Source organism: Ammodytes marinus, assembly GCF_949987685.1.
Source record: "Ammodytes marinus genome assembly, chromosome: 7".
Taxonomy (NCBI): Eukaryota; Metazoa; Chordata; class Actinopteri; order Uranoscopiformes; family Ammodytidae; genus Ammodytes; species Ammodytes marinus.
In genome coordinates, this window is record NC_137211.1 from 30,521,192 (window position 1) to 30,535,144 (window position 13,953).

The 13,953-nt window shown below is 41.2% G+C and overlaps 1 protein-coding gene across 5 annotated transcripts in view; it reads right to left on the minus strand.

Moving 5' to 3' along the window:
• Positions 1–13,953, minus strand: part of hdac7a (histone deacetylase 7a) — a 96,087-nt gene that overhangs the window by 38,770 nt on the left and 43,364 nt on the right. The window contains exon 1 of one of the 5 annotated variants that reach the window (XM_080031816.1): positions 4,778–4,792. The exons of the other annotated variants lie outside the window; for them this stretch is intronic. The gene's annotated coding sequence lies outside the window, so the exon portion shown is untranslated. Of the gene's footprint in view, positions 1–4,777; positions 4,793–13,953 lie in introns of those variants that run through there. 5 annotated transcript variants of the gene reach the window in all.

Genomic DNA, 13,953 nt, shown 5'->3' on the forward strand with positions numbered 1-13,953 from the left:
CATGTCGCACTCACTCAAGAGGAATAACACAGTTTGAGCCTGTGCTTTGCCATTCTGTGTTGATTTAGCACAGAGCACATATTTGAAAGTTTGAGTATTTCTGTGGGAAAAGAGCTGGGAAGATACAGTATGTATAAAAATAACACACAAAGCACAAACTGTCAGGGAAGTGGAATACCAATTAGAAACACACACACTGCGTTAACAGTACTGAAGGGAGATTTAAAGATCTCCCTGCTTTGGTTGACAAAGAGCTATCACTCTAGTTTAAACAATATGAACGGTTCACTCAGACAAGCATCGTCTGTGAATATGAATGAACTGCATTTTAAAAGCTGCAATAGATGTTTAATTAGAAATGTGTCAACACGGGAATTGTGGGAAATGCAGTCTTTGTTTTTTGACCCCTTCTCTCCTATCAATGTTACTGTCATTGACGGTCTCAAGTCCTGTTGATATGAAAACACATTTTGGAAACTATCCCTGTGTTCCAAATCACATACTTTTCCTTTTTACTACACTACATACTAAAGTACAGAAGATGTTTAGGGCCACAGGAGAGAAAAAAGTTTATTTTTCATGAATAAAGATGAATACTCCAAAATGCTATTGGAGTTAGTGGGGGAATTTATGTATTTTCAGCATACTAAAATTGAGGTGCATGTATTGGGACATCCTAAATCTTTTTCTGGCATACTAAATAGTAGGGAAGTATGGGGATTGGAACGCAGGGTATTTGTGGTTCTTCTTCTGTTGTATGTGTGAGTGTAGTAGCTGCTGAGGATGTGGAACAGCGGATGAGTCTCTGAAAGTCTTATTTACACACCTGTTCAACCAGGACTGACTTATAATATATGACACACCTAAATGTATTTTAGTTGGATGTAATGATGCCACAAAATATATTATGTCCAGTAGTATGGTAAGGTCTTCTGTAAAACAAAGCTCAATATAAAACTAAACTGATAGGTAAGTGTGTGTGTGTGTGTGTGTGTGTGTGTGTGTGTGTGTGTTCGTGTGTGTGTGTGTGTGTGTGTGTGTGTGTGTGTGTGTATGTGTGTGTGTGTGTGTAGGGTAATATGAGTGTGTCACTATGGAAATCACTACCGAGGCAAAAAATACTGGTTCTACCGGCCGTTGGGAATGTGCATCTATCCCAACGATTAGCTAGTTGTCTCATGTACTCTGCCGTACAGATCAAACGAGATGCTTTGTGCAACATGTGTGTGCATGTATAGTAGCGTGTGTGTATGTGTGTGTGTGTGTGTGTGTGTGTGTACACGTGTGTGCATGTATAGGTGTGTGTGTGTGGGTGTGCATGTGTGTTCATGTGCTGTATATTAGTGTTTGTACATATGTGTGCTTGTATATTAGTGTGTTTGTATACTGTATATGTGCATGTACTGTATATTAGTGTGTTTGTGTACGTGTGTGCATGTATATTAGTGTGTGTGTGTGTGTGTGTGTGTATTCATGTGTGTGTTCATGTGTGTCATGTATGTGCTTGTGTGTGTGTGTGTGTGTGTGTGTGTGTGTGTGTGTGTGTGTGTGTGTGTGTGTGTGTGTGTGTGTGTGTGTGTGTGTGTGTGTGTGTGTGTGTGTGTGTGTGTGTGTGTGTGGGTGTGTGTGTGTGTGTGTGTGTGTGTGTGTGGCTGTCTATCCCATGGCCTGGCAGGTAATCCCTTCCCTCTGATTCCTCCCTTTTCTATTCTTTTATTCTGAACTCATGCTCAGCCAGGACTGGTTCAACAGGTAGGACAAGAATATACAAGGGTTCTCTCTCTGTCTCTCTGTCTCTGTGTCTCTCTCTGTCTCTCTGTCTCTCTGTCTCTGTGTCTCTTTCTCTCTGTCTCTGTGTCTCTTTCTCTCTCTGTCTCTCTGTCTCTGTGTCTCTGTGTCTCTCTCTCTCTGTGTCTGTGTCTCTCTCTCTGTCTCTGTGTGTCTCTCTATGTGTCTCGGTCTCGGTCTCGGTCTCTGTCTCTGTCTCTCTATTCAAATTCAATTCAAAATGGCAACTCAAATTATTGGCATGTTTAAAAACAAAACAATATTGCCGAAGCAAAGCATCAAATACAATACAATAATTCAAAATATTCAAACAATACACAATATGAACGATATATATACATTATGAACATTATATTAGTTATATACAGTGTGTGTGTGTGTGTGTGTGTGTGTGTGTGTGTGTGTGTGTGTGTGCATGTGTGTCTCTCTCTCCCTCTCTCTATCCCTCACCACCTTTAAAACAGAACAGAAACAAGAGGATTAAATGGGCAGAACCCACTAAAGAGAAAGAGAAGTGAGTCAAAAGACAAGAAAGGCGAGTTGGTCAGCAATCTGTCCCAAGCTGTGCTAGGTGGAGTGAGTGTGTGCTGACAGGCAGCATAGTGCCACTAGTGACACTCAGCCTGGACTAAGTCAACAGGCTGCAAAGCAGACGCCACCAATTCATCTTTTCACACGTCCATATATAGCTACAACTTCTTCTGTTTTGACTGTGTTGTGGTGTGTGTGTGTGTGTGTGTGTGAATCACACTACAGCTTTCAGAGTTAACAGCTACTTTCATTAAAGATAAAGCTGTCATTACCTCTGCTAGGCGGTTGGTTTAAAATAACTTTGATGGAAATAAAGCCCTTTAAAGGTGGAGTCAGCAATCCTGGAGAACGCTTGCTGTCAAAAGTCACTTTTCTTGTCTGAAATATCAGTGAATATCTCCTCACCATCCACTACAGTGTAAATACACAGCCTAAGCTTTGTAATTGGGCATGTAAACAATGTCACCGAAGGGCTCACTGTAGCTAGCAACATGCATGTTTACAGAACCTAGGCGGCAAATGAACACTGTTTTTTTAATTATCAAAGCACACATAGCCAGCCAGGTAGCAGATGGTGTGACTCTGACATCACTGAGTAGGTCAAACTCATAATCAGTGGTATGTGATGTTTGAGAGGAAGAGGGAAATCAAAGTGTGTGATTGTAATGTCTACGTCTGTGTGCATGTGTGTTGAAAAGCTTCTCCTCATGGTATAAGCTATCCAACACTTCTCCTTCTTATCTCGTTCTACTGTATATGCCCAGGCAATAGAACAATGTGTTGTTTATAATGCCAGAGCAACTCATGCTTGAGGTACTAAACTGTGTGCTGTGTGTGCGTGCGTGCGTGTGTGTGCATGCGTGTGTGTGTGCTTGAGATATTCCTTCCAAAGGATTGACTGATCCAAGTTTACAGCATAGCCAAAGAAGAAAAGAGTTCCCATTTCATGTAAAGCAAACAGACCCAGGGTCAGAGCCCAAAGGTTCAAGTCTGGCTTTTCTTACTGTAAGCAAGACGAGAGGTCTGATCATTAGCAAGAGAAAAAAGAGAAAGAACACATTGCACGGTTAGTCAGCCTCATGCCATGCATAATACATGTTTTTAAGTGTTCTATCTTTTGATTAAATATGCATATGTCCAAACAGAGAACATATATTAAAGGTTAATATAATATTTGTAATAGCAGAAACCTTTTTTTTTTTCCATAGCCGTCTTTTTCCCAGGGTCTGGAAAAAAAATGACCAACCCATTCTGAAACAAAACTATATTTAAATTTGTAATGATAAAAAAAAAACAGCAAATCCTCCCATTTGAGAACGTGGAACCAGCATAAATGTTAGACGATTGGTTGATGATGAAGGTTCTGCTCAAAGGTACTTGTTACAGGAATGGCTGGCTACCAAACTGTTATCCATTGTCAAGAACATACTATTCCTCACTTCCTAAATCTATAAAAGCATAGCGTGAACATTGTGCTGAAAGTGCATTTGTAACCTTCCTCTATACTCAAATACTCCCTCCATGGATCATGTCAGGAGGCATTCAGGGACTGATCTAGAAAAAATATAACAGATACATGACTGAAACAGAGTAAGAAATACCTGGCCACTCCTGGACATTCAATTTGGGCAATTTAAGTAAATGCTTAAAACATAACAAACCAATGTTTGTTTAACTATGGGAGATGTGAGCATGGGTGTGTACGTGCGTGTGTACATGTGTAAGAGACAGACAGGACTGAGTGTGAGTGTGTGTGTGTGTGTGTGTGTGTGTGTGTGTGTGTGTGTGTGTGTGTGTGTGTGTGTGTGTGTGTGTGTGTGTGTGTGTGTGTGTGTGTGTGTGTGTGTGTGTGTGTTGGTGGGGAGGTTGATGTATAATGCAGCATGGGTCCAGTTTCCTAAGTCCTCACTGAGTTTCCATAAACAATCAGACAGCACTGCTGTCTATAAGGTCAGCAAGCTCTGTGGGTGTGTGTGTGTGTGTGTGTGTGTGTGTGTGTGTGTGTGTGTGTGTGTGTGTGTGTGTGTGCGTGTGTGTGCGTGTGTGTGTGCGTGTGCGTGTGTGTGTGCAACTTGCAACTTTTAATATATTGCTGTTGTTAAAACAATTATTAGAAGAGCATCACAGAACAAGTGAGATAGACATTAACACAATACAGGAAAAATGTCTGTCTGCCTGCCTGCCTGTCTGCCTGCCTGCCTGCCTGCCTGCCTGCCTGCCTGCCTGCCTGTCTTTCACTCTGTCTCTCTCTCTCTCTACTCAACTCTGAGTGGATGACACTCAAGAATCAGAGTTTGCCAAACTCACGAACACACACACCACAGCAGCAGGCATTAAAGTTTGATACAACAGGTCACACATCCTATTCACAAGTTACATTAATGTCCACAGAAGTGATAAACTGCACACGTACACGCACACACAGAAGCAAACAATAAGTAAAGTCAAAGGCACATACCCGTGTGTGTTTGTCTTGTAAATATCCGGCTATGTGAAAAAAGCCCAGTAGCACTTCTGCCTCCGCCAAGCTCACAGCGGGATCTATAATTAGACAGAGAACGCTCCACTCCCCTCCAGTCATCTTTTACTGCTGCAGGCCACATCCTCTTTTACTTTAACTCCTTCTCTTTCTTCTCCTCCCTCCCTTCTTCCCTCTATCTCTGTCTCTATTTGTTCAACACCAAACTGTTGATTTCCTCATAATGTCATCCACACAGCAGAGACACCTTGCCTGAGAATAAAACTATCTTGCAGACTCTAGAAGCTTTACATGGATATGTTTTTGAATGCTTTTTGTTAAGTTAATCTAATGTTAAATGCTGCCTGGGATACATTCAAGGTATTATGAAAAGAACATTGTTTGTATACTGTCACTCTTTGTCCAGTGGTGAGCATCATATCTCTAACGCCTCTCTTGACAATCCATCCCATAAATAACAACATGGATTGTAACCATGGTAGCGGGCTGGGGGAAGGAGGAGGGAGGGGGGGGGGGACTGGCAGGAAGTTGAGTCTATAAAAAACACAACAATGAGAGAAGCAGGGCGGCTTCCTGTGTTTAGACTCCTCCCCTCTGTCCCTTGGTATACACATGGGCTGTGTTCGGAAAGCCATGCTAACGTCCTCCCTCCTACATACTCAACATCTATATACTACATACTGTCTACTTAAAGATTGATTGTGTATGCGAGGTGCGTCGAAACATTCACACTGAAGTATACTCAAGCAATAAAGAATTTCTTCTTCTTATAAGATTCCGGCCGTTTAGACGCTGTTTAGCGCCCCAAAAGGTGAGATACGGAACTAGATTTTTACATACAGTCCTGGGTTGTGTAGGAAATGCAGAATTGTAAATAAAGAATATAAAAAAAACCTTCCATGTCGTTTGAAAAGATGCAATGCATTGTGGGGCGGTTGAGTAGGAAAAGTATCCAATCGATCCATACCCCAAATTTTTTCCCGGAAGTTAGCATTTCTCGCCTACCCAAACTCGCATACGCAAACCGTCACATACTCAAATTGATGTCAAAATGAGTATGAGTAGGACATTAGTATGGCTTTCCGAACACAGCCATGCTCATACAGTCAAAACATGGCGTCTTTAATAAACCACTTTCTTACACACAATCACTAAACATTGACTCCATGTGTCTTCAGTAAAGAAGCTGAAGGGAGCGTTGACATCCGTTAACCAATCCTATTAATGACTAACATTGGCCCTGAAGGCAACACACCACAAACTGAACATACAATCCCTTAATACAAACACACCCATCATCACAGGGCATTATGGAAAACTACTCAGTCAACTATTGACAACCTAGTTCAATTGTGTTCTCATCTACTTCAATTGTTTGGGGGGACTGAGTGAGCTTGAATGAATCTTGAACCTAATTGGAGTTAGATCCGAGAGTAATTAAATAGACATTAATAACCCTTGTTTGTTGGTAAAACAAAGTGTAATAAAGTAGCCAAGAACATTGTCGTTTTGAAACTAATTGTGTTCTTTACACACAAGAGCATAGCGGGCATATACATAGAGAGATGCACTTTTTTACTTTCTGCCTTGCTTAGCCATTATACAGAAAATATACTTCATGTAACACTTTGTTGTTGGACCTTTGGACAGAGCCAGGCTAGCTGTTTTCCCCTCACTAACAGTCTTAATCCTACACTAGAAGCATCTCCTGGCTGCACTTTCATGTAGAACGGACGGACATTACAGCGGTTTGGATCTTCTTATCTATAACTCTCATCAAGAAATAAACAAATAAATATATTTTGCAATATGTTGCACTATTCCTTTCATTTCCCATTGTGTAATAATGTGAAGGGTTTCTCGTTTCCTGTTTGTTTGTTTGTTACTGTTAAATAGAACATAGCAGGGTGCAGACACATGCACTGTCTATGGTCGGTGACAATCATTGCCTATTAGTAGCCATTACCCAGCATGCATCATCTCTGCTGATTGAGAATGCTAATGCAATGCTACGTTATGCTAACTTGCACTTTTAGGGGAAGTGTATGTGTTGTGCCTATGCAGAGATCCTCGTCAATCAAAGTGGATTCAGCAGATATAGTGACAGCTTCTGATTTTCTCGTTGATGACACGTGAGGCTGTGTAGGTGCTGCTGTGTGTTCCATTCAAGCCCCAACCACAGCGATGTCTAACAGCATCCAATGAGGAAGTGACAAACATTGCAGTACCTTCTGTGGCCACGAGGACGTGGTACCAAGACTGAGCAATTTTTTGTTGACTCATTTGTTAAACAGGCAGTTTTCACAGTCTTATTAAACCTATTTACAGGCTGCTCCACAAAACCATTCTAGTCTGTATGTTTAGGTCATATATCCATGGCAACACTGAGGGGGGTGATTTTTTTCTAGCAGGCTAGTTTTTATTCTTTTGGAGGTTAAAATGTATTGGCGCAATCTCTTGAGTGACAGCTATCCGCCCGTCATCTCCCTCCCCCCAACGTCACATCGATGCCCTTTTTCGGCAAGAGGAGTGAGGCGGAGGAAAAATCTCACAAGATGGCGACGAGCATAAGCCAGGAAAATTGGATGCAGTAGGAATAACTGAGGTCAGCCCTGATGCTACATCCATTTGATATACTATCTATGGTTCCACTGTGGTGGGTGTGTGTGGTCATCATAATATACACTTCTTTGTCTATTTGTAATACTCCTGTAATACTCATCACTTCTAACCAATCAATGAAATCCATACGTTAGAGCAGCAATGTTCAATAACTGCTTTTGGCTGATTTTTAACCTGTGTATAATCATTAAGTGTATAGGGCAAAAACTACATGTATTAGTATATAGAAGTGATTATGACTCCAAATAGTGTAAAAAGGTGCAGGAGGTGAGGGTGCAACCAATAATCTCACACACACACACACACACACACACACACACACACACACACACAGATCTACAGAGTTGCTAAATGAGCCTTGTGCAACACAGGATCTCTATGAATAGTCCTGTTAGACAGTTAGGATCACATGCTCTGCCTCTCTCTCATCACACGTCACTACCATCAACTCAACTGTGTGTCTGTTACATCAAACACCCAGTGTCATAGAATGCTTGGTCAGATTTCTGTGTCATTCTTAAATGAGATATTGATTGATTTGAATAATTGTGTTCATTGTATGCATACGTTTACTCAAGTACTGGTCAAGTTAGAGAGTTGTTGGCTATTTTGCTTCCATAACATGACTTCTTTCATACAATAAAAAGGTCCACTTACGTACATTTAGGTGTTTATTTGACTAAACCTTGTCTGTTTGCATCTGCGTATTTCTCCTATAGGTCTACAGCCATCTTTACCTCAACATTGTTTGAGTTTTTTCAATATTCTAAATCAAAATGCTGAACCTCCAAAGCGATTACACAAACTAAACTTTCCATATTCATCCTCAGAACAATTCTGAAGGTTATTTCAGAAAGATTTGTTCGCAGTTTTAAAGACGTGTACATGTTATTTTGATTTATAAAATGAAAAAAAGGCTATATGCAAAATCTGTTCTGTAAAAGCCTTGGACACTAATACGTTGGCGTTATGCCACATATAGATTTATTGTTATCATAGAGATGCAAATTCCCACATAATAAGTTTGATATTGCTGGATTCGCATATTTATTCAAACATTCCTGGAAATATTGTAATAACAATAAACAATTGTTTTGATGTCAGTAATCAACTGGCAAAGTTGCATGATGATATCTATAAGTTCAAAATGTAATGTAACCCTATTCACCTACAGTGTCTTGCCTTCATTTGTTTTTATATTATATCTGAAAAAGTATGATTGTGGGTGACAGACAGACAGACAGACAGACAGATAGACAGATAGACAGATAGACAGATAGATAGATAGATAGATAGATAGATAGATACAGTTAAATCAAGTGTATTTCAAACTGCTTCATTACATTAGAGAAGTCTAGATAAAGTGTCCAAATTTGGTTGAAGTGAGTGAGAGAATGAATGGCAGGTGTTCCATCTCTGACACGTCTTTTCATTCCTCCTTGTCTCTCTTTCTCTACTTCTCATCCCTCTCTCCACTACATGCTCTCTACACTGACACACACTTCTTCCTCCCACAGTTTATCTCACTGCTTCTCTCTCTCTCCAATCTCTCTCTCTCTCTCCCTCCTTCATCCTGAGGAATCCACAGCTGTCACTCCCATTCAAAAGCTTTCGCCTGCCCTTAGCAGCTGGCCAGAGAGAGTGTGTGTGTGTGTGTGTGTGTGTGTGTGTGTGTGTGTGTGTGTGTGTGTGTGTGTGTTTGTTCTGTGTGAAAGCCTGCCTTCCTACAACTGTCGTCAAACTATTTCTATATTTATGGTGGTGCTCTCTTGGTGCATACTTGAATGTTCAAGTGCAAATGTTACAGCGTTGGGCTGTCGACAAGTTGAAGAACTGTAGGAACTGTAGGTGTGTGTGTGTGTGTGTGTGTGTGTGTGTGTGTGTTTTATTAAGATAACAGGTTAAAGGTTAAAGTGAGGACACCACAAATGCACTGAACTTTCTATCAAGGAGGGCTCATTTTATCTTCTCATTATGTGCTGAAAACAATCCACGCTCAGATACTCACGCTCATTAAACTCATAAATCACCTTCTGTAAGCTTTCTTTGTACGTCGTTTCGCAGAAAGGCTTTTCCAACAACCCCCATACAGCGGGTGTTAACTTCTTGCGTCCAAGCCAAGCTGGATAATGTGTGTGTGTGTGTGTGTGTGTGTGTGTGTGTGTGTGTGTGTGTGTGTGTGTGTGTGTGAGTGAGTGAGTGAGTGAGTGAGTGAGTGAGTGAGTGAGTGAGTGAGTGAGTGAGTGAGTGAGTGAGTGAGTGAGTGAGTGAGTGATAATGTGCATGAAGCAAAACACTTATTTTTTGTATGTTAAACAGTATTCACAATTAGATGCCATGATTATGTTCATAATAATTGCATCATGAGTTGCATTAGTCAAAGTTTTATAATCTCAAAAAAATGATCACAAGACCCAGTAATGCAAAGTACAACATGTATTTACCATGTGGATGAGACGACAAAGTGGACAGGTAAACATCTTGACCAAATCTACAGCAGATTCAAATCCCAACAACAATGTCAAATACAAATCAACTTCATTCTCTTCTTCTTCTTCTTCTTCTTCTTCTTCTTCTTCTTCTTCTTCTTCTTCTTCTTCTTCTTCTTCTTCTTCTTCTTCTCAGAGAGATCTATGATGTTAAGAGCTTATAGAGGAGGAATCTCGCTAAGCTATTATGTCCTGCTGTGCTGTAAGCAAACAAGTTCCACCATGCCAATAACACGGACATTTACATAACTCACACACACACACACACACACACGTCACACAAACACACACGTGCACAAAAACACTATATAAACATTCCATGGGCCTCTGTCATCTCGGAGAGTTTGCAATTTGCCTGAAGCTGGGAACATTAGAACAATCCATTGGTTACACACACACATTGAAACACATACAGCTAATGAATGTGAATCTTATTGTGTGTCAGCGAGGAGACACCAGGTGTGCTGTCAGATTTGACAAATGACAAAAGCTACGTGTCCCTCTTAAAGGACTTTGAAGGAAGATTGACTGACATTCTCCTCTCTGTGTATCGTCTCTGAAAACACCAGAAGCATCGGTTAAAGGTTCAGTAAGCGGAATGGTTCTTTTAGCTAACTTCCTGTCAGTGACTGCAGTTAGCAGTCCCCTCCAGGCCCCCAGGACTGTGCCTTCTCCGAGTAGCCAGCATGGAGGACATGTGGCCAACCCATTGGTACTGCATGCTATGAATGGGGCTGTGGGGTGGAGCTTATTTTCATGCGGTCCTTAGGCAGATTTCCTCGTCCACACAATACAAGCGGCAAACAAGATTGTGTCTCCGCAAAAGAATTCTGAATATCAATCATACGCTCATACTTATCTTTAGACCATATGCTGGTAAAACTGAAGTTTTCTCATTTCAAAACGCCACCTCAAGCGTTTTATTAGCCCAACGGCTTTTAACGGCTTTCAGTTGGTTTTCGAGGGAGGAGGAGGGAGTGGGCAGCCGTGGGCAGCGGAACAGAGTCGTAGTGAAACAAATGTTTCAGTTTTCGGCCCGGTCTCCGAGAGGGCTCAGTGCTTTCTTTATAGGTCCATGCTCAGTGCACGGCTCCATTAACTTCTTGTGTCTGAGGTTTTCCCTTTATTTAACATGAAGGACGTTGATAGGTTTTAGGCATTTTGGTGACTTTTTAACACTTAGAGTCACCGAGGGATTTGTAGGACCAATAAAGATGTAACACATGCTATCAAAACAGCGCTAGTCCACTAGTTTGGTTTAGATGGCTGGAGGAATCTCCGTTTAGAACTTGTTCACCACTGTATTACTTTACAAAAACGGAGTGTAATTTAAAGATCACATATAGCGAATCATCGGGGGGTTAGTGACTTATAGGACCATGGTCGGTAAGCAATACAACTGTGCTTGCTTACACCTTTAGCTTACAATGCTAGATGCTACGGATGCTACAGAACAAGAATGATTCTACATCCGCTACCAATCCACTACGTCATGGCTACGCTTGCCGCCCTCTTTCTTGATAGGTCCATAATGCCGCTACGTCATGCTTCTGGACCGCATGGTATTTCCGCATTAATACTTCCTTGTGGCTTCTCTGCGCCAATGAGCAGCTTTCATAGGAATGAATGAGCGCCGTGTTTCAATCCGCTGTCCATTTCTTTATATGTCCATGGTCCCCTCGCTCGTCCCTACGTCACCACATTAATGCACTGCGGTCTTCAAGCAGCGAGTTATCTAGCATCATCTCAGATCCGTAAGTGTGATAAAACATGATAAAAACCATCAAAACAGACATTGGGAAGGATTTCTACCTGCTCCGCCATTGTATGCGCATACTAGGGGTGTGAACGTTTACAACAATTTCTAAACGGTTACACGGCTGCAATTTTTTCGTGTACACGTTTAACCGTTTAATATGGGGGGTGGCGGCTGTCGACGCCTTTTTTTTTTGTGTTGCCGATGCTGTTGGAGTGACTGTGCGGTGACAAAGACCGGCAGACAGATAGACAGAGAGAGGGGAAGAGAGACCTTTATTTCATAATTTTGCTTTAGGATTTAAAAGTGATCATAACTAGCCTAGCAATCATCTGTTTTTGGACTGACTCCCGCTGTCGGGGACGTTAGGCTCATGAGCCGAACAGCTGATCGGACCAGCTGTTTGACACAGAGATGAAAACGAAAGTGAAAGTGACAGTTAAAGGTCACATATTATGCTAAATGCACTTTTTAAATGTGTTCCAACATATCCATGGGTCCACGGTGTGCCTAGAGACTGCCAAAATATTTTAAAAAATAACAATCTGCTTGAGCAACACACTTAACCCCAAACTGCTCCAGGGAAGCTGTACTAGTGGCTGCCTCCTTCGGAGGACCCCCTTCCAAATTATGGTAACTTGAGAGGGGAGATGCGAAAAAACACATTTCAATTATATTTAATTTATATAGCGCTTTTCTCGCACTCAAAGCGCTTTACATAGACCACAACTTTACAGGGATCCGGGTTCTATTCGTTCACACACAGTCATACCGGTGGTGGTGGTAAACTACAGTAGTAGCCACAGCTGCCCTGGGGCAGACTGACGGAAGCGTGGCTTCCATTCAGCGCCTACGGCCCCTCCGACCACCACCTCAAACATACAGCAGTCATATACACTCACTGGTCTTTTATTGTGGACAGTCTAAGGCACACCTGTGCACTAATCATGATGTCAGATCAGCATCTTGATGTGGCACACCTGTGAGGTGGGATGGATTATCTCAGCAAAGCAGAAGTGCTCACTATCACACATTTAGACAGATTTGTGAACAATGTTTGAGAGAAATGGTAATATTGTGTATCTGGAATGAATTTTAGATCTTTAAGTCCATCTCATGAAAAATGGGAGCAAAAACAAAAGTGTTGCGTTTATATTTTTGTTGAGTGTACATTCACAACAGGCAAGATGTGTCTAGCATAAGGACACATCCCAAATAGATACACTTAGGTCAAAAGTGGATACAGTGGCTCTCCTAAACTCAATTCTACTTCATGTAAGAGGTAAAGGATATATCCGCTTTAGCGTTTCATCCTAATGTTTAACCCAGCAGGAATGTGTGAAGTTGGAATAACTGACAGGAACAAGTTACGGAGCAAATGCACTTTGGCAGCAGAGCCATGTTTAAGCCCAGCTGCTGTGGCTCCATACAGCTGCAAGAGACAACAGCAGCCCTGCCCACACTGTAACATGAGGAAAAGCCTTCCTTAATAATAGGCCAACCTACTCTATTGACTAGTTTTTACTCTAGTTTATAGTTTATGGTTCTAAAAACACCTGCTTTAAAACCAGACACTGCTGGCTTTTTCATCTGTAAAATAATGAAGGCTGTATCCAAAATCTGTTCAGTAAAAACTCATTAGGAAATGATTATGTTGTAAAATTTAAATAAAGATTTGGAACCGAACATATAGATGTTGGGTTTCAAAGAGATACAAGTTCATGCATAATTAGTTAGCCAAAGTTGTATTTAATAAATATAAATATATTACAATATAATAATACAATAATATACAAATATATCAATACACAATATATTTGTTTTAATGTCAGTAATCAACTGGCAACGTTTCACGGTGATATCTATAAGTTACCATTGTTACCCTAAAGCTATACCTTTTAGTGTCCTGCCTTAAACTAATGCAATCAGGTGGAAGCTAGAACACTGGGCTTGGTGCTCACAAGCAATGATAGAGAAATTGTTTTGAACTTCTCATTGTATTTTTTTAGACATTCAAGATTATGAATCACCTTTCTTTTATATCTATACCTCTGTTCAAGCTCTCTCTCTCTCTCATCACCCTTTCTCTTTCTCTGTCTCTGTCCCACACACACACACTCTCCTGCTCTCTTTCACATCAAACACATTCTCCACATTTCCAAACACAGATAAAGAGCTACTCAACACGGCGGCCCCAGTCAAAGGGATCCCCCTATTTATCTTCTGTAACACACACACACACACACACACACACACACACACACACACACACACACACACACACACAC